The sequence below is a fragment of the Bos mutus genome, chromosome 6, assembly GCF_027580195.1.
Source record: "Bos mutus isolate GX-2022 chromosome 6, NWIPB_WYAK_1.1, whole genome shotgun sequence".
NCBI classification, from domain to species: Eukaryota; Metazoa; Chordata; class Mammalia; order Artiodactyla; family Bovidae; genus Bos; species Bos mutus.
Genome location: NC_091622.1, coordinates 68,357,173 through 68,376,826, shown reverse-complemented (window position 1 = coordinate 68,376,826; position 19,654 = coordinate 68,357,173). Strand labels below are relative to the sequence as shown.

General features: G+C 45.8%; 1 long non-coding RNA gene and 1 other non-coding gene across 2 annotated transcripts; both read right to left on the bottom strand.

Annotated features, from left to right (window-relative positions):
- Positions 1-8,043: 8,043 nt before the first annotated feature.
- On the bottom strand, positions 8,044-16,738 carry LOC102284259 (uncharacterized). The gene is made up of 4 exons (XR_011464515.1): positions 16,661-16,738; positions 16,243-16,381; positions 11,378-11,769; positions 8,044-10,684 (listed from the first exon to the last, which is right to left on the bottom strand). It is a non-coding gene; the product is annotated as an uncharacterized lncRNA (long non-coding RNA).
- Positions 10,949-11,070, bottom strand: LOC138988336 (small nucleolar RNA SNORA26). The gene has a single exon (XR_011464642.1). It is a non-coding gene; the product is annotated as a small nucleolar RNA SNORA26 (small nucleolar RNA).
- Positions 16,739-19,654: the final 2,916 nt, after the last annotated feature.

Genomic DNA, 19,654 nt, shown 5'->3' with positions numbered 1-19,654 from the left:
CTGAGAAGGAGCTTTCTAGAGGCTGGAGGGATGAATCTGGTTCAGGTCTATCTCCTGGTTTCTGGTGGTTTCCTGGGAACCTTGGGCACTCCTTGGCTTGTAGAGTCATCTCTTCCTTCATCTTTCTATTCATATAGCATTCTTCCTGAGAGTGTGTTTCTGTGCCCATGTCTCTCCTTTTCATAAGGACACCCGTCATACTGGATTAGGTGCTGTCTACTTTAATACGACCTTCTTATCTAATTACATCTGCAATGATCCTACAATATCACATTTCAAATAAAGTCATGTCTAAGGGGGAGGGGTAGGACTTGGACACATGAATTTAGGGGAGACACAATCCAACCCATCTCATCTAGGAGATGGTCAAAGACGGCAGCTAGAGATGTAACCATCACAGCCACATTGAAGGTCTTCTTAAAGGGCCCATCCTTACTCTGGAGGGTTTCTCAAAGCAGCCTAGCACGAACAGATTCTGGTTTTGAGGTGAGAGTCATTGGAGAGTCATTCTTTAAAAAGGGTACTGACCACTTGTTAGCAATGTCTCCTCTTCAGAAGTGAGATCAGAGATAAGCCTGGCTGAGGATTGAGAAGCAAACAGGGAAACTTGTTCCTTCTCCTCGGATCATTCCAAAAGGAGGAGAAAGGATCAGGAGTCATCTACAAGACCAAGCTGCTAAGGACATCTGACTCATTTCCCGCAGACTAGTTTCAACTATGGCGTGCTACAGACCTGCTGGCAGGACTCATGGCCAATTGCCATTTCTTCTGTGCTTTCACCCCCTTTTCTTTTTGTAATGTCTTTTCTGCTGGGGGGTTGTGGTTATTGTGAGTTTGCCTCCACTATGAGACCATAGGTTCCTCAAGAGGAAACAAAGTACCTTTTAAGTCTGATAACTCTCATAGAGGTGGCGGTGGTGGGATTCACAGCTTTAATCTCAGCTCCAGCACTGATAAGCCATCTTAAAAAAAAAAAAGTAGTAACAGTATATATCTTACAATGTTGTTAGGATTAAAAATAACAAATGCAAGTGCTTGGGGTATAGTATTTAGTAGATGCTCAATGGTAACTATTATTGGTTATTTGTCAGAGTTTATCCTAGGGGCCAGCACAGGGCATCTCACAGAGTAAGCCCTCTGCTATCCTCATGTGTGGAAACTGATGATAATTAAAACAGCCATCACAGTAACTATAAGACACAAGACATTGGAAAAGAAACAGTCATCAAATGCAATCAAGCATTGTGGGGAGAAATAAATACATGTAACATAAAAAGTAACACTGGAAGGACATAATAAGTGCATATGTATCATTTAAAAGTCAAAAGACTCCAATGATACCATGGAATAAATAGGACAGTATGGTTTAAGGAATCCCTTACACATAGGAGCCAGATTTGACTCAGACCTTTGATTACAAGTCTGAGGGCAAACTCTCAGACACAGCTAGTAACAGCCCAGGAAAGCCCTCTGACAGAGAATTGTGTGACCTTGGATGACAGCAGACAGTAAACGACAGGTGACGGCAGTATAGCAGCAAACTTTCCCTGTGATTTGGGGCTACATATTTTATGGTGTCTGATCACAGGAAATGTCTCCTAAAACATTAAACTTTCCCAAACCTGAAATAATATTTTCGTTGCTAAAAGTACAAGGTCAAAACAGCTGGATATCTTACCTATCTTTGGGAAGATGCATTTTTAATTTCTTTTTAAAAAGATACTACACAGATATTTTTGAAGAGCAGCCCAGCCGTAAACTCAAGATGGCCTGTGGCTGTGAAATGAAGTATCTGGTATTGGCCTCTAGGTGTCTTCTAAAGCAGTGCTGTCAACAGAACTTCCTATGAGGATTTTCTATATCTGCTCTACCAATATGGTAGCCACTAGCCCCATAGCTATTTAAATTAAATTTAAAAAATCAGTTCACTGGTGCACTATCAAGGCTAATTATAAAGCTATAGTAATGAAGACTATGTGGTATTGGTACAAAGATAGACAAAATCAACCTATTAAATAGGACAGAGTGGGAAATAGGTCTACACGTATGTGGTCACCTGATTTGTGACAACTGCAAATGTGGGCAAGTGATCAATTAAATAACCATGCTGGATTCATTGGATAGCCATATAGAAAAACAGATGTCTGGATCTACCTTTATATCTGATCACTCACAACAATCAGTTTAAAATGGATTACTATTCTAAATGGGCAAATTAAAACAGTGAAACTTTTGGAGGAAAATAGAGAAGGAATCTTCATAACCTGGAGTAGGCAGAGATTTCTTAAAACCAGTCACCATCAAAAATTGATACATTGGAGTATTAAAACTAAGAACGTGGGCTTTGCTGGTGTCTCCGTTGTAAAGAATCTGCCTGCCAACACAGGGGACACGGGTTCAGTCCCTGGTCCAGGAAGACCCCACAAACCGGGGAGCAACTAAACCCATGTGCCACTACTACTGAGCCTGTGCTCTAGAGCCCAGAAGTCACAACTACGGAAACCCTCATGCCTGGAGCCTGTGCTCTGCAACAAGAAAAGATGCAGCAATGAGAAACCCATGGACCATAACTACAGACAAGACCCCCTCACTGCAACTAGAGAAAAAGCCCATATAGCAATGAAGACCCCAGCCCAGCCAATAAATAAATAATAAGAACTCTCCCTCTCAACAGGCATCGCTAGAAGAATGAGAAGGAACTCAGAATTGAAAGAGATATTTGAAACACATACACTTCACAAAGGAGGCATATTTTACAAGTCCTCTTACTACGGATAAACTAGTATATTTACCCAATGGAATTCTACTCAGCAATAAAAAGAAATGAATTATTGACACATGCAACGACATGAAGGAATCTAAAGTACAGTAGGCTGAGTGAAAGAAGTCACAAAATAGCAGATATTTATGATTCTAGTTATATGAAATTCTGAAGCAGGTAAAGCTAATCCACTGTAGGGAAAAAATAAATCAGAACTATGGTTTCCATCAGGAAAGTGGAAATGGAGATTGACTGGAAGGTGGCATTGAACTTGAAACTCCTTTGCTCAAAACTCAGCCAATCTACACTGAAGATTTGTGCATTTAAGTTTTATATCAAAAGAAGAAACCTTAAATACTGAATTATATATATGCTGAAGTTAGAAGACACATATTGCTATCTGCAATCAATTTTGAAATGCAACAACATGAAGATGGATAAAGGGAAGGATAGAAATATAATAAAACAAGTTGTATAAAAAATGGGAGATCAAAGCAGTCAATCCTAAAGGAAATCAACCCTGAATATTCACTGGAAGGACTGATGCTGAAGCTGAAGCTCCAATACTTTGGTCACTTTATGTGTGCTATGCTGTACTTAGTCACTTAGTTGTGTCCAACTCTTTGCAACCCCATGGACTGGTGCTCGCCAGGCCCCTCTGTCCATGGGGATTCTCCAGGAAAGAATACTGGAGTGAGTTGCCATGCCCTCCTCCAGGGGATCTTCCCAACCCAGGGATCAAAACCAGGTCTCCTGCATTGCAGCCAGATTCTTTACCATCTGAGCCACCAGGGAAGCCCTTAGTCACTTGATGCAAAGAGCCAACTCATTGGAAAAGACCCTGATGTGGGGAAAGATTGAAGGCAGGAGGAGAAGTGGGTGACAGAGGATGAGATGGTTGGATGGTATCACCGACTCAACAGACATGAGTTTGAGCAAACGCCAGAAGATAGTGAAGGACAGGGAAGCCTGGGATGCTGCAGTCCATGGGGTCCCAACGAGTCGGACATGACTTAGCAATTGAACAACAACAGAATCTGTGTGGCAGGTTTACCTGTGTTTACTGTAAAATTCCTTAAACTTTGCTATTTGAACATTTTTATAATCAAGTATTAGGAAAAAAAATTAAAAACTCAGGAAAATGGGCAAAAAATTTAACAGAAACTTCATAAAGTTATTTCTAAATAACCAATAACCATATGATAAAGTGCTCAACTTCATTAATCCAGTTCAAGGTCAGTCCAGTCCAGTCCAGTTCGTGTCCGACTCTTTGCGACCCCATGAATCACAGCACGCCAGGCCTCCCTGTCCATCACCAGCTCCCAGAGTCTACCCAAACCCATGTCCATTAAGTCGGTGATGCCATCCAACTATCTCATCCTCTGTCATCCCCTTCTCCTCCTGCTCTCAATCTTCCCCAGAATCAGGGTCTTTTCAAATGAGTCAGCTCTTCGCATCAGGTGGCCAAAGAATTTCAGCTTCAACATCTGTCCTTCCAATGAACACCCAGGATTGCTTTCCTTTAGGATGGACTGGCTGGATCTTCTTGCAGTCCAAGCGACTCTCAAGAGTCTTCACCAACACCACAGTTCAAAAGCATCAATTCTTTGGTGCTCAGCTTTCTTTATAGTCCAACTCTCACATCCATACATGACCACTGGAAAAACCATAGCCTTGACTAGACAGACCTTTGTTGACAAAGTAATGTCTCTGCTTTTTAATATGCTGTCTAGGTTGGTCATAACTTTCCTTCCAAGGAATGTCTTTTACCATCTGCAGTGATTTGGAAGCCCCAAAATATAAAGTCAGCTACTGTTTCCACTGTTTCCCTATCTATTTGCCATGAAGTGATGGGACTGGATGCCATGATCTTAATTTTCTGAATGTTGAGCTTTAAGCCAACTTTTTCACTTTCCTCTTTTACTTTCATCAAGAGGCTCTTTAGTTCTTCACTTTCTTCCATAAGGCTGGTGTCATTTGCATGTTTGAGGTTATTGATATTTCTCCCAGCAATCTTGATTCCAGCTTGTGCTTCCTCCAGCCCAGCGTTTCTCATGATGTACTTCATTAATCAGGGAGATGAAAATTAAAATCACAGAAAACATAATCATCACCCACCAAAATGGCCAAAATGAAAAAAGATGGGACATACTTGGCACTGACAAATATGTGGAATGACTGGAACTCTCATATGTTGCTGATCAGGGTGTAAATTTGTGCAAACACTCTGGAAAACTGCTTTAAAATGTCTACTAAATTTGAACATGGCACAACTCTGATCCAACAGTTCCGTTTCTGGTTATACACCCAACATGGCTTGTGTACTTAACTGCAGATGCGAATATTTCAGTAAATAGCACTGTGTGCCAGAGAGTGGCAATAAGGAACCACAGAAGGATTTGAGATTTCTGAGACCTGAGAAGGATTTGAGAGAGACGATCAGATTTGCCTTAGGAAGATTAATCCTTGGATTTGTAGAGGATGGCAAGGAGAGGAGTTAAGTTGTTTCTAGAGGTAATCCAGCAATTACGAAGTCCCGGATTAAAATAAGAGACAGGGATGAAAAGGACAGAGTATAGTGCATACTTGCAGAGCAAACACAGAACTTGGGCAGGTGACTTAAGTTCTCTGTGCTTCTGGTTTCTTCACTTGAAAAACCATTGACAGTACCTACTTCACTGATGATTATTTTGATGATTTAATTAATTAAGGCACGCGGGGCAGGGAGTGGTGGTTAATGATTGTTAAAAAAAAATTTAATTCTCAGTGCATGCTATGCAGAGCAAGACGTAGGTTTGGAGATCTGAAAGCTTTTAAAGAAATACCTTAATTTGGCAAGGTCTATGGAAGCCTGTTTTCTCCCAAGCACGGGTAAAAACAGCTCCCTGCCCAGGACAAGGTCAGTTTGGGGACACAGGTTAGAAAACTGAGGTTAGGAACGAGACAAGACATGCTAGAATCTGGGCAAGAAATGATTCTAAAATGCCACGGATGAAGAGGTGGGATTCTACTCGGGCAGCCCAAGCTCTCGCACTAGGAACTCGGGGCAAGCGTAGGCGTTTCCTCTCCTGCTCTCCATCTCCTCAGCTGAGAAGCAGTGCCGGAGAGTGGGACGAGGGTTCAGACGGAGAAGGGTAAGTTGGCTCCGGAAAACATGCCAATGGGACGCGAACCTTCCCGTGCTTAGCCAATTGGGTGCGCGCGGAACCGCCTCCATGTGGTGATTGGCAGGCTGCGTCCCCCAGGGTTCTCGCGGCCCGTAGCAGCGCGTCAGAACTCTCGCGAGGGGGCAGGTCTTCCACCGGGTTTGGAACACTTGGTCTCATCGCCAGTGGGTGGAGGGTGCGGTGTCTTTGCCTACTCGGATGCTTAGGCCCTTGGTAGCGTCCATTCGCTCGCTACCCCGAGCCGCGGGGCTTTGAGGGGCAGTGGGCGTGGTCAGGGAGTTTGACGGGCCGCAGGCAAAGAGCTGCCTGTCTCGAACCCCGGACCCGTGGTGCCCGAGGCGGAGGTGAGGCTGGGCCTGGGCCGTGGGGTCGCTTAGCCGCCGGGTCTCGGGTTTTCCCTCTCGGTTCCCTGCCTCCCCTCCGCGGGGCGGAGATTCGCTGTTGGCGCGGCTCTGCTGCCGCTTGGCGGGAGGAACCCAGGCTAGTAAAGCGCGACCTGATTGGGCCCTGCCGGGCACTGAACGCTCACTCCGTCTTCTGAACGGTTTGCGGCCTCGGAAGGGATATTTGCATTCAAAATAGTGGAAGTGTTTGTGGCTTTCTGGTTACCGCGCTTGAGTGTTCGCAGGACGGTGAGATAGAATGCTTAGAGGAATGAACCGCCTCGCTTAAATGGTCGGTTCATGTTCTAGCCTGTTTCTAGCTCGTGATTATTCGGCTGCTGTACAGATAGTTAAGTGAGGATAAAGTCACATCTACATTTTGAGGGTCGTTTCTAATGGAAACACCTGCAGTAATGCAGATTCCTCCAGTAATGGGGAGTGTCAATATGTATTGAATTCTTGCACTTGGCAAACACAGTTATCTTCAAGTATTTTACACTTAATACTAAAAGTCTTGTGGCTGAGTCTGTTTTCACTGCAGAAAAAGCACGGCCAAGAAGGGGGTAAAAGGTAAATGGGGATCTCGACTACTGAGCCCTGTACATAACTGAATATTCACGTACTGTCGTGGAAAGTGGTAGAAAATAGCAAATGTTGAGGTTCGGCATCCTGGTATATACTCAAAAGTACTATTTTGAGTAGTAGATTGTAGACAACAGCATCCATTCTCTTGTTATGTATTTGGCCTATTAATACAACACGTTTCAGCTGACCACACTGCTTTCTAGGTTGCCAGCTAATTTTGTGAGTAGATGACAATTTGTTTTTCAACCATAAAAACGAATGATCATTATTTAGAGCAAAAATTTCGTGTTAAGCTTTGTATAAAGCCAAGTGTAAATCTGCGACACCCTTGAAATGTTAAAATATAATTTATGGTGAAGAAGTACTGTCAAGAGCAAGCCTCTGACTAGCATAAAAGGCTTGAAGGCGGAGATGACACCCAGGACGATGCAAGCATATTGCAGTTATCCATATTACACATGAACAGTTGAGGGTCAGGCATTTTGCTGAAAGCCAATTAACTAAGAAAAAAAATGAGTAAGAAGCTAAATTAATAGATTCATTCTGAAAGGAAGCGTGCACCTGAGGGAAGTTCCTAGCAAACTCTGTTGTGGGCAATGATCCTGTAGAAGTCTAACCAAAATAGGGCTGCACCAGAACCTGCCACTTGGGTGCATGTTTAGGGAATGCCAAGTTGCTTGTCGTGTTCAACTCTGTGCTACCCCATGGACTGTAGCCTGCCTGGCTCCTGTCCTTGGGGACTCTCCAGGCAATACTGGAGTGGGTTGCCAAGCCCTCCTCCAGATCTTCCCAACCCAGGGATCTAACTGACTTCTCCTGCATTGCAGATGGATCCTTTACCTTCTGAGCCTCCAGGGAACCAGGAAGTTAAGCCAGAGATAATGGGAATATCTCAAAAGAAGAGTGGCCACTTTTAGGCAGAAATACTCAGACTTGTAATAATGAAACTTTTTTGCTGTGGAAAGTTAACAATAGGTATTCAAATCTGTCAGCAAGAAAGGAATGGTGGGGAGTTTTTTATACTTTCACTCTATTCAGGTCTACAATTTGCTATGGTGAGTTTTGATCCTAACTTCTTTGAAAGGAATGAGATTCAAAAGGCATTACTGTGAATGGCAACATGTAAACAACACACAATCTTTTCAATAATGTTTTATTTATTGACTGTGATAGCCCCACAAGAATACTGAAATTCAGTAAGTTTTTTATTCAGAAACTTGGGTCTGTCCATCTACTTACCAATCTCTAGCATGAAGCTGCCATTATTCGGTATCAGTATTTGTTGCAGCCTGTGTGCTGTGCTTAGTCACTCAGTTGTGTCTGACTCTTTGCAACCCCATGGACTGTAGCCTGCATGGACTGTAATCCCATGGACGTAGAATTTTAAATAACAAATTCCTGGTTATTTTAAAAATTTTTGGAAAATCAACGTATGAACAGGACTGTACCGGTTGCAGTTGCTTCCTGGGAGAGGGGGAAATCTGTGGCAGACCCAAGGTTTCCACCTGTCTGCCCAGCCCAAGTGACTCCTCAAGGGACAGAGAACCACCAGCAGGGCTCAGTGGAGTGACGCTTTTTGTGCAACCAGTGGTTACCCTTGGAAACTTTGCTAGCGCCCTCAGACTTTCATCTAGGCCTTTAGTCTACCAAATACTTCTCCACCAAAATGCTAACTAGTCACAGGCCTTTACACCGGAGGCCTTTGTCAAAGACCAGTTGCAATTACATACTCTGATCTGCTTTGTTCACAATACCCAGAATAGGTCTTGGCCCATAGCAGGTACTCTATTATTTTTTTTAACGAACATTAAAGCCAGGATCTTAGTACCATATAAATATCAAGTATCAGTATTTTCATTCTGATCTAAATTACAGTGACCATACAGTATTATCAAAATGATCCTATAGCACTACTAAGTGCCTACTACTCACCAGGGAGTTAGATGTACTGTGTATAAACCCCAGTAACTATCATCAACTTAAGAGTTAGACTCAACATAGCGACTAAGCCACCACTGAAGATAAAGAAATTGAAGTTAAGAACTGGTCAGAGATCATTTAGGATGGGGATTTGAATCTAGGCTCTTACTAACTAGGCTCCACTCCTAAGTAAGCCACTTACTTCAGTGTGATTTATAAGACAATTCAACACAACTAACAATAGTATTATAAATGATACTGCTCCTTGTACTATAGTCACCATGGTTTTAGGACTATTTGAGAACTTATAATATGCCAGGTATTTGGTCAGACCCCAGGAATATGGTAGAAACCAAGATGGATTTTATTGGCAAGCTCACAAGAAACCACAAAATGTGCTTCCAAGTACAAGGGCATTACCAGGTGCTATAGAAATCCAGAATAAGAGCACCGGGGAGGGAAGATAGCACTTAAGAGAAACGTGGGAAAGTATATGGATGGCAGGGAGCATTGTAGGTTAAGTGGTAGCATTCCGAGGTCTGACAGGCCAGAAAGCAAGCTGCCATCTTAGAATGGTCTCAAATATCCACCCTAGCCCTGCACACACACTTAAGGCTACTTCTCTGCAGCTTCACCTTGCTTTCCCCACAAACCTTTAAACATATCCCTCCCCAGGGCCTTTGCACTTGCTTTCCCTCTACCTGAAATCCTCTTCATCCAAATATTTACAATTGACCTTTGTATAATAAAGGAGTTAATCTGAATAATTTATAGATGGCCCTCCACATCCACAAATTCAACCATGTAGTATCTACTACTGAAAATACCTATGAATAAGGAGACCCATTAAGTTCAAATCCATGTTACTCAAAGGTTGACTGTAACAACCATGTTACCCTCTGCAGCCCTTTCAGGTCTTCTGTAGTCAGTCTCAGCCAGCTCTATCTGAAATTATGTCCTCCACTCAGAGTGCATACACACGCCTTTCCTATTTCCCTTATCTTTTCCCTCTAGCAATTATTCTTTTACAACATATTTGTTGAATTTCCTATATTAGGAGGCTAGATTTTACAGAATTTGGAATATTAAAAAAATGAAGTTTACACAGAGGCTAAAACAATGTTTTGAAATAAGCATTAAGAGTGAATCCTAGGCTTAAGATTTAAGATTTCTGGAAAATGAGGTATTTGCAAGCATTCAGTGCTGATAACAGAAAGAATTCCTAGCTCCTACTGGACTATTAATTTTGCTACACTGACATTTCTTCCTATATGAAAACTTTCCCATCACCTCCAATACTTCCAGAATTCTAACAATCTAGCATCATTGTGTCCTTTAAATTCCTTCTTACAGCTCACTGTGCTACATTCAGCAGCATTTAACATACTGAAGAATGGTCCCTTTGTGCCAAATTTCAACATATATACTGAGTCTCTAATCCTAACTCCCTCCCCAAATGGCCTAATCTCTACTTGAATACTTCTACTGTTACACGAGGACACTAAATCCCGAGAGATACATGACTTTCCATAGTTTACATAGCCAGAAAGGTACATATGAGGTTCCTTGTTTAGGGCTATGCATATGTGATAGAATATTAATTCACTACCTGAAATATTGCTTCATCTATAATTTTACACTACCCACTTCATAAAGCTGGGAGAATTAAACCACCAGCATTATCCCACTGACCCAACTCCTATGCCAGTGCAGATCCATAGCTGCTACAAGTTATGTGAGAATAGCTGGCCTCATTAGACTCACTTGTGTGTTGTACACTACAGAGCAATATAGTTGGTGTAGGTCAGTTAAAATACCAGCATCAGAGAGCATCCTGGCTTCAACGGCTTGTACCTGTAGTTTTCAACCTAAAAAAATAAATGTTTTAAAATTACCTTTTTGAATAGAAAATTTGTACATGTGTTCCATCATCTAGATATTTTTCCACCATCAGAAGCGACCAAAGTACCCAAACTGTCTTGTATTTTTGAATACACTAGATGGGACCCGCAGAGGAATCTAAAAATCAGGCCTGAGAGTATTGTCAAACCGAAGGTCAAGTTTAAATTTAATGACCTTGGTATTAACTATACACATACTAGTAAGTGCTAAGACTTAAAATCTTCTGGTTCAGTTGTGACTCCAGACAGGATCCAGAGAGGAGTTCTAAAACCTCTTCTCTGGGTTTTATGGAGACTTTCTTTACCCTCCTGTGTTAGCCTCTTAAGGCACTGCGTCAACCTTAAAAGGGCACTGGAAAGGGCGATCTGGGTTTCTCACAGGGTTCTCTACCATTTCCTGCACTCCTCTTCACAATATCATGGACATCAGCAGTTTCTTTAGCCGAGTCCGAAAACCCACTTAGAAGCAGCTGGTCTGCTGGGTTGAAGCCAGTAAACATCCACTTCTTTTAACATTAAGGAAGAGCCTGATCCAAGCCTTTGCATGGAGCTTGGGAACTCTCCAGTCACCATTAGCCACACGCTCGGGCCTGGGTCGTCTTACTTTCACTCAAGGACAGGGTTGTAAGGAATAGGCCGGGCGTTTTGGGTAATCTTTACCTGAGATGGCATTTGTAGTTGAGCAGGGGGTGGAAAGTTCCAGGCTGATGCAATCTGCCTGGAGTACTGGAGTGGGGCAAAGTTCACTTTTATTTTCCCTGAAGTCAGGTGGTCCAGCAAGGGCCCTTGAGGTAGTTATCTTCTTTTTCTAGGCCTGAGGACTCCTTCATTACAGACCCTGAAGTCATAAAAGGATGGGAAAAGGGTGCCGTATCTCTCTGGCTACTTCCTCCTGGATAGGGGCGACGGTTTTGGGGTCTGGAACAGAGGATCTTTCTAGGGCCCAGGGTTTCCTTTTTCTGAAGTTAAGGTGAGGCTCTCAAGAAGAATGGTCTTTGACTTGGTCTTGAGAGATGGCCCAAATCCGGTCTTGGAGAAACCTTTGAAAGAGACTGAAGAAACAGGGGCCAAATAAGAGGAGTCAGATAATAAGTACTAATGGTTCCAAGAAAGGGAGCAACCAAGGGCGGGCCAGTTGGAACAGGCTTCGGGGAGTGGAAAGCTTTTGTAACTCTTTTTTGTGGCCTTTGATTCTGTCTCTAAGTTCTCTGACCCTACCCTGGACTATGCCTGTTTCGTTAATAAAAGAGCAGTAGTCTTCTCCCAGGAAAAGGCAGGTTCGTCCCTTTCTGTGGTGAGAAGGTCCAGGGCTCGTCTATTTTGTAGGGCTACAGAAGCCAATGAGTTACTTTGCCTTTGGACTGCAACAAAGGACTCCACCACCTGTTCCATATTCTCCTTAAGTTCCTGGGACAGTTTGTAGTAGAAATGGGCTGAGGTCGAGATGCCCCCAATCCCAGTGCCCAGAGCTGCCGCTATGCCAGTCCCAATCAGGAGGGGGGCCATGACAGCCTGTTTTTTTCCTGTGGGAATGTTTCACCTGGGGATCTGCTACTTGTTCTATCTCTTTATCTTCTAGGATGGTAAGACCTGGGGTCAGAAAGACCAATATGCAAGGTCCAGGGGGTTGGGGGGAAGACATGAGTAGGCATAGGTCCCTCAGAGAATGAAGATTCCTGGGCTGGTGCAATTACTTGTGCTGTCCCAGAGAACCAAAGTGGAACAGAAGAGAGTGGAGTTTGTGAGCCTGGTGTAGTTGGGACTAGAGTAGTTGACACAGGTTAGGTTTGAAGGGGCTGAAAGGAGGATATTGTCAGAGACTGGCCCAATGAGTTATGTAGTGTTTTGTTGGGGAGGGGAGGTACAGTTGCCCTGTGACAACCAAGTGGAGAGTAAAGGGATTGCTATGTGTAGTGATGGAGATAGCGACATGCATATCCAGCACTGGGATGTGTAGTGTGTGTTCTAGAAGAACTGGAATGAGTTAAGGAGGATAAGGTGTCAGTTGTCAGAGGGAAGATTTAGGAGGGGCCGTAATTGGGAAAGGTGGTCTGGGCATCTATAGGACTCAGGGGTTGCCTGTAACTGGGAGATTAGGTTTCTTATAACCTGTTCTTGATTCTTTTTACACTGTTGATCTTGTGCCCCTCCCCCGTCTGAGTACCCCCAGCGGGTAGTGGGATAGAAACATGTCTTTTCCATTTGGCTTATAGCAGCTGCTCACGGCACTCCCTGTCTTCTGTACTTTAACAGTGAGTAGGGATTTGGACTTTCCTGCCCCAATGTTCATAGTGCATGGTTTAGGGGCCGTGTTAAAACATGAGGAATGGACATAGAAATGAATTTCATCACAGGGGCAGGAACTAGCCAGAAGGCCGGGGAGCGTAGCAAGGATAAGGAAAAGGGAAGTCATGGGTCTGGTAGTTAGACAACGTGAAGGAAATAGAATCCTAGGAGTAAAACACAGCTGACAGCATAGGTGGCACTGACGAAGAGATGGAAGATGGGTGACCAGTCTAGAGGAGACAGTTGTTAGGCCTATAGCAAGGGCTAAGGTTAAGGGTGATGTGGACTGGGGTATGTTTGGCTATGGATGGGTGACCAGTACCCCAGACTCGGGGGTCTATGGCAGGTAGGTCCAGGGAAGGTCAGGAGTAGGGGATACGGATGGTCCAGGTGCCATCTGCATGTAGGACAGAGACCACATTGAGAGGGGGTATGGTAACAGAGACCCCTAATTTGGATAACAAATCTCTCCCTAGGAGCACCACGGCGCACTGAGGCATTATGAGAAATGAGTGTTCAAGGGTCAAGTTTCCAAATTGACATAGTAACGGGAGGCTGATTCTTGGGCTCAGGGGGACTCCAGAGACCCCCTTGATTGTGAGCTCTCAGTTTTGGGTTGGGCCAGAGTAGGAGGTCGAGAGAAGGCAGCTCCAGTGTCTACTATGAAGGAGACCTTTCTCTCAGCCACTATCCCGTCTACCCTGAGTTCTGAGCTCGTGTCCAGGACACAGGCCGGGGGGGTGCTGGAACCTGGTTTCCATCATTGGACCAACTCTCACAGGGTCGGGCTGGAGTTTTGGGGAGAGGTGGGGACCTCCCCAGGGGTGCCAGGGCGTTCCTGGGGGCAGTCCACCTTCCAGTGTTCCCACTGGCCTCAGTTCAGGTACGCCTTGGTGTGGGTCGGTGGGTTTGGGCATGCCTTTGACCAGTGTCCCAACTGGTTGCAGGGTCCGGGCCAGGGGGGTTAGGGAGGGGGGCGGTTTGAGCCCCAGTCTGGGATGACTTGGGCTGGGCTGATCTCTTCCCTTAATTGCTGCTGCCAAAAGGTATATTTAGCCTTTCTCTCAGTCTTTTTCTGTTTTAGCCTCCTTCTATTATTGAACACCTCTAGCTACTCCTAGAAGGTCCCTTTGGGGAGCTCTTGGGGCCCTTCTCTAGTTATCGAAGTTTGCGTCTAATGTCAGGGGCGGACTGATTGAGGTTATTATACTTTTGGACTGCCTCTGTGAGGCACACCAAGAACAAGGCTGGATTTTCGTCCGCCCTTTGGGTGATTAATCATAACTGACATGGATATGAGTATTTTTCTGCATGCCCTCTAGGAGGCAGGTGACCATATGGTTGAGTATCCTGGTGCCTGGGTCACCGGGCTGGTATGTCCAGTGAGGTTCTAGTTGAGGCACCACCTCATCAGCAGCTGGGCTGGCCCAGTCTTGGTTGTGTGACTGGCATGGGCTTCCGCCGCTTGCCAGATACGGTCTTTTTCATCTGGATTGAGAGTGGCATTTAGGATATAATATATGTCACTCCATGTGAAGGTTATAGGTCTCGGTAAGCCTCAGGAACTCTTTTCTGTACCTGGTAGAGTTTTCAGAAAATGATCCTAACTTTTCTTCTATCTGGCTCATGTCTGACAATGAAAATGGCACGTGGACTCGCGTTAGGCCTTCTGGTCCTGCCACTCTCAGGAGAAACGTGTTGGGTACGTGATTGCATGGCAGGGGGGTTGGGAAGCAGGGAGGAGGGACTGGGGTCACGGGGTTGAGAAAGGCTCAGGAGAGGTTTCAGAGTCACTAGGTGAGTTCGGTGAGGGGGAAGGAGGGGGTTGATGGTGTGGCTGGTAGGGAGGGGGCTCGTCCACAGGGTTGAACTTTGGGGGTGCAGAAGGTCGTGCGTGGCTGGTTAAAGCAGAAGGGTCCTTTTGTTTGGGAGGCAAGGTGCACAGAAGGACCTCATGCAACAGGACTTGCATAGGGAGGGCCTGCTCCGAAAGGCCCAAAAGGCTTGGGCATATGGGACCTCGGACCACTTGCCATTCCATTTTAAGAAGTTGGTAAGATCTTGAAGAATGTGTAAGTCAAATGTGCCAAATTCAGGCCAGTGGTTTTGATTGTCTAATTAGTACTGAGGCCAGATCTGCATACAGAGCTGCTCTAAGCAGCTCGCCTTGAATTCAGTAAGAGTAGTTTGGGATTTTTGAGGACGCAGGACGAGGGGAATCTTTTGGGATAGATTGGCCAGACCCCATGATTGGGAGGCAAGCAGAGGCTCCTTCTGTGAGTCTCGGTCGTCACCCGTAGTCACAATAGGAGTTATGAGAAGAGAGCTCATTATCAAGGCGGAGCAGCCCCCACTGTCGCTTACAGAGTGGCCTTAGGCCAGGGGACCCCGGGACCAGAGAGGACAGTATACTAGGGTACCTCTAGAACACTATCCGGATCTTACCTTAATATGGGGGCCGGAGTGAGTGGAATATTGGATGCAGAGCCGTCGAATGGCAAGAGTTCCCTGTTCCAGAGGTCGTCAGAGAGAGAGAGGAAAGAGGAGAGAGAGAAGAGAGGAGGGGAGCGAGAGAGAGAGGAGAGAGGAGAGCGAGACACGAGTGCCTCGCCCATTCCGGGGTTTCAGCACCAAAAAATGAAAGCAATAGTTCTGCTGCTGCTGCTAAGTCGCTTCAGTCGTGTCCGACTCTGTGCGACCCCATAGACGGCAGCCTACCAGGCTCCCCCGTCCCTGGGATTCTCCAGGCAAGAACACTGGAGTGGGTTGCCATTTCCTTCTTCAGTGCACGAAAATGAAAAGTGAAAGTGAAGTCGCTCAGTCGTGTCTGACTCGTAGTGACCCCATGAACTGCAGCCTACCAGGCTCCTCCATCCATGGGATTTTCCAGGCAAGAGTACTGGAGTGGGGTTCCATTGCCTTCTCCAAGCAATAGTTCAGGATGAGGCAAAGAAAGGAAAACGACCTCAAAGAAGACAGGTTACCTTTAGTCAGGCAAGGAGTAGGGGACAAGCCGCCTGACGACCAGGCTGAGCGCGCGAAGGATCAGGGAGGCTGCGTATTTGGGTGAGGGGGTGGGTTGCGGAAGTGATACGAGAAGCTTTAGTCAGGCGGGGCGTTTTGGGTGATCTTTAGCTGTGATGCCATTTGCGATTGAGCAGGGGGCGGGAAGGTCCGGACAGCGGGGGGAAGTCCCGGGCTCATGCCATTATCTTCTTTTTCTAGGCCCGAGGTCATACCTGCGCTTAGTACTCAGGCCGCTGCAGCCGGCAGTAGCTGGAGATAAATTCCCCAGGCCCACAGTTGGTTCAAGATCCGCTGTAACCGCCTCAGTCTGGGTGGGGCCCGACCCCGCTACAAAGTAGCCGCGGCTGAACCCTGGGGAAGCAAAGCGCAAGCTTGTTACCGCGCCCGGGTAGGCCAGCCTGGAAGCCTCCGGGCGACTCGGCGCGGCGCAGTGTGCCTCGAGCGGCCCCGGGACGGGCACCACCGCCCGTCCCTCCCAGGCCGCCGAGGGCTGCTCTACCCCTGCGTTCTGGCCGCCGAGAGCAGTGGAGCTCCGGGCGGGCAAAGCTCGAGGGGATGAGGGGCGAGCCCAGCCCCACCCGGCCCGCAGTTCGGCCGGGTGCCCTCCCCACCACACCGATCTACACTCACCTCTCAATTCAGCAAGACTGAGGCCGGTGCGCGTGTGCTGCGCCGAGAAAATGCAAGCGGGGCGGGGCGGGGCGCGAGCAGGGCATCCGGGGCGGGACGGTCGGGGGTAGGGGCGGTCCGGGCAGCCAATCCCGGGAATTCTCCGGACCTGGGCGGTGCGGGCCTGGCCATGCGGTCTCTGGCTAGACCGGATGCTGCAGGTCTTTCTGTGGCAGGAGGACTAGGCAAACCTACGCAGAGCGTTCTACTCAGATGCTCTAGGAGCCTTGCCGCCTTCCTAGGCCTTGGTACTCGTGAATCTGGTTCTCTCGGCCAAGTGTCTTCCTCTGGACTGCCCTTAGAAGGCTCTGGCCAACCCAGAGATTCCCCTTCCCGTAGCTACGCTTGTTCTGTTTGTGTCCTGCAAAACTAAACTTAGAGGCCAGAGCCACGTCTTCTTGAACAAGCTCACTCCATGGTCCCTCCTAAACCTGGAGGACCAGCCTTTCTTCATGCTCTCTGTTCACTCATTCACAGTGTTTAATAAGTAAATTGGGGTGGGGGGTGGGTGTGATGGGGGAGGGTGTTGGTGGTGAGTGGGGGCGGGGGGGGGGGGCAAAGAGGCGCTATAAACCTTTCCTAGGTGACAGGTATCAAACTTGGCAAACAATCAACTGGATTAAAATTGGAGTATATAAAATGATAACTTACATTACTGTTCTAAGAGTTTATCATTTGTTAAATTTAATTCTCAAAATATTTTTAATCATCCTCACATTATAGGTGGGGAAACCCAGACAAGTCCAGAGCAGCAAACAAGTGGTGGATCTGGGATTTGAATGCATTTTGAAGGCTGCTGCTGCTGCTGCTAAGTCGCTTCACTTGTGTCCAACTCTGTGCGACCCCATAGACAGCAGCCCATCAGGCTCCCCTGTCCCTGGGCTTCTCCAGGCAAGAACACTGGAGTGGGTTGCCATTTCCTTCTCCAATGCATGAAAGTGAAAAGGGAAAGTGAAGTCGCTCAGTCGTGTCCGACTCTTAGCGACCCCATGGACTGCAACCTACCAGGCTCCTCCGTCCATGGGATTTTCCAGGCAAGAGTACTGGAGTGGGATGCCATTGCCTTCTCCGATTTTGAAGGCAGAGCCCCTCAAAACACCACACTACATTGCTTTCCCCAGGTGGGTGGGAAGGAAAACAAGTGGCCTAGGTTTGAATGGCTGACCAAGGTAGGCATCTCCAGTGGAGTTGGGGGTCTGCAGGCACAGAGAACAGCTTGTGATAGAGCCCTGAGATAGAATGGAAAGGGCTTGACCTGTTAATTGGAAGGACTGATGTTGAAGCTGAAACTCCAATATTTTGGCCACCTGATGCTAAGAACTGACTCTTTGAAAAGACCCTGATGTTGGGAAAGATTGAAGGCAGGAGGAGAAGGGGACAACAGAGGATGAGACGGTTGGATGGCATCACTGACTCAATGGACATGAGTTTGGGTAAGCTTCGGGAGTTGGTGATGGACAGGGAGGCCTGGCGTGCTGCAGTTCACGGGGTTGCAAAGAGTTGGACACGACTGAGCGACTGAACTGACCTGTTAAGGGCTCCAAAGTGCAAACAGAACTTAGGGATGTAGGAGTAGAGTGGCCTGAGAAAAGCGTGGGGCCACACCATGCAGGAGCCCCTGGCAGACTTTGTGTTTTATGCTGAGAACAAATGAAAAACTGTTCAAGCCTTTTGTTTTTTATCAATTTTTTTATTGGAGTATAGTCGATTTACAGTGTTAGTTTCTGTTGTATACCAAAGTGAATCAGTTGTACATATATTGACTCTATTTTTAGATTCTTTTCCCATATAGGTCCATAGAGAATATTGAGTGGAGTTCCCTGTGCTATACAGTAGGCTATTGTGTGACTGCATGTGTGCTAAGTCGCTTCAGTCATGTCCATCCCTTTGACCCTGTGGACTGTAGCCCACCAGCCTCCTCTGTCCTTGGAATCCTCCAAGCAAGAATACTGACTTAAGTAGATTGCTGTGCTCTCCTCCAGGGGATCTTCCTGACCCAGGAATTGAACCTATGTCTCTTATGTCTCCTGCATTGGCCAATTGCACTTTCTAAAAATGGCCAATTGCCTGCACTTTCTAAGCAGCCCTCAAGTCCTCTGGACAAAAAAAACTGCTGGGAAAGTGATCTGGGAACAGTTTAACACTGCTTTCTCCACTCTCCTTGGGATGGAATAGATAGCACATGCTCTTCTTTTATACTGTCTTGCACATAAAAAGATAAATCACAGTATCTTCCTCAGACCTTTTTAAATCTACTTTTCCCCCTTCAATGTTGAAAAGTCATAATAAACCTGAAACCTTCTTAGTCCCTTCATTATATTTGTGTGGTAAAGCTCACAGTTGATGTCAGAAAAGAGACATCCATGTATAAAGAAAGATGTGGAACATGTTAAAAATAAGATGGATTTAACCAGCAACTTGAAAATGACCTGCAATGTATTTCTTTGTAATTTTTTGTGCTTATATTGATATTTATTTGTAATTTTTAAAATAATTTATTGTTGTTCATTCATTTATTCACTGTTTTACATCTCATTTTAGCCCAAGAAGAATGTAGTTTACAAGAATATATTACAATTCTATTTTTAAAACACAGTGAGAAAATTGGATTGCAGGGGAAATAAGATAAAGCTGGGGCTGGTACAGAAAATATAACCCATGAAGCTCTGTTGACTTGCTGGAAAAGGGCCAAAAATTTTACTCTGAGCTGCCTAACAGTCAATTAAAAAACCAGAAAATGGAAACAAATCAGACACTCAAGAGAAGCACAAAGATTCCTGAAGAAAATTTCCTCCATGGGTCTTCATAAAGAGGGCACTGCAACCAACTTCCTCAATATCAAAAACCTAGAAAAATATAATTCACATGTTCAAGATTTTTGACCCCCGGGCAGACAGTTTCCTAGTCAAGGTGATTTCACATGCTTAAACTTACTTAAAATAATTATTTTCTTCC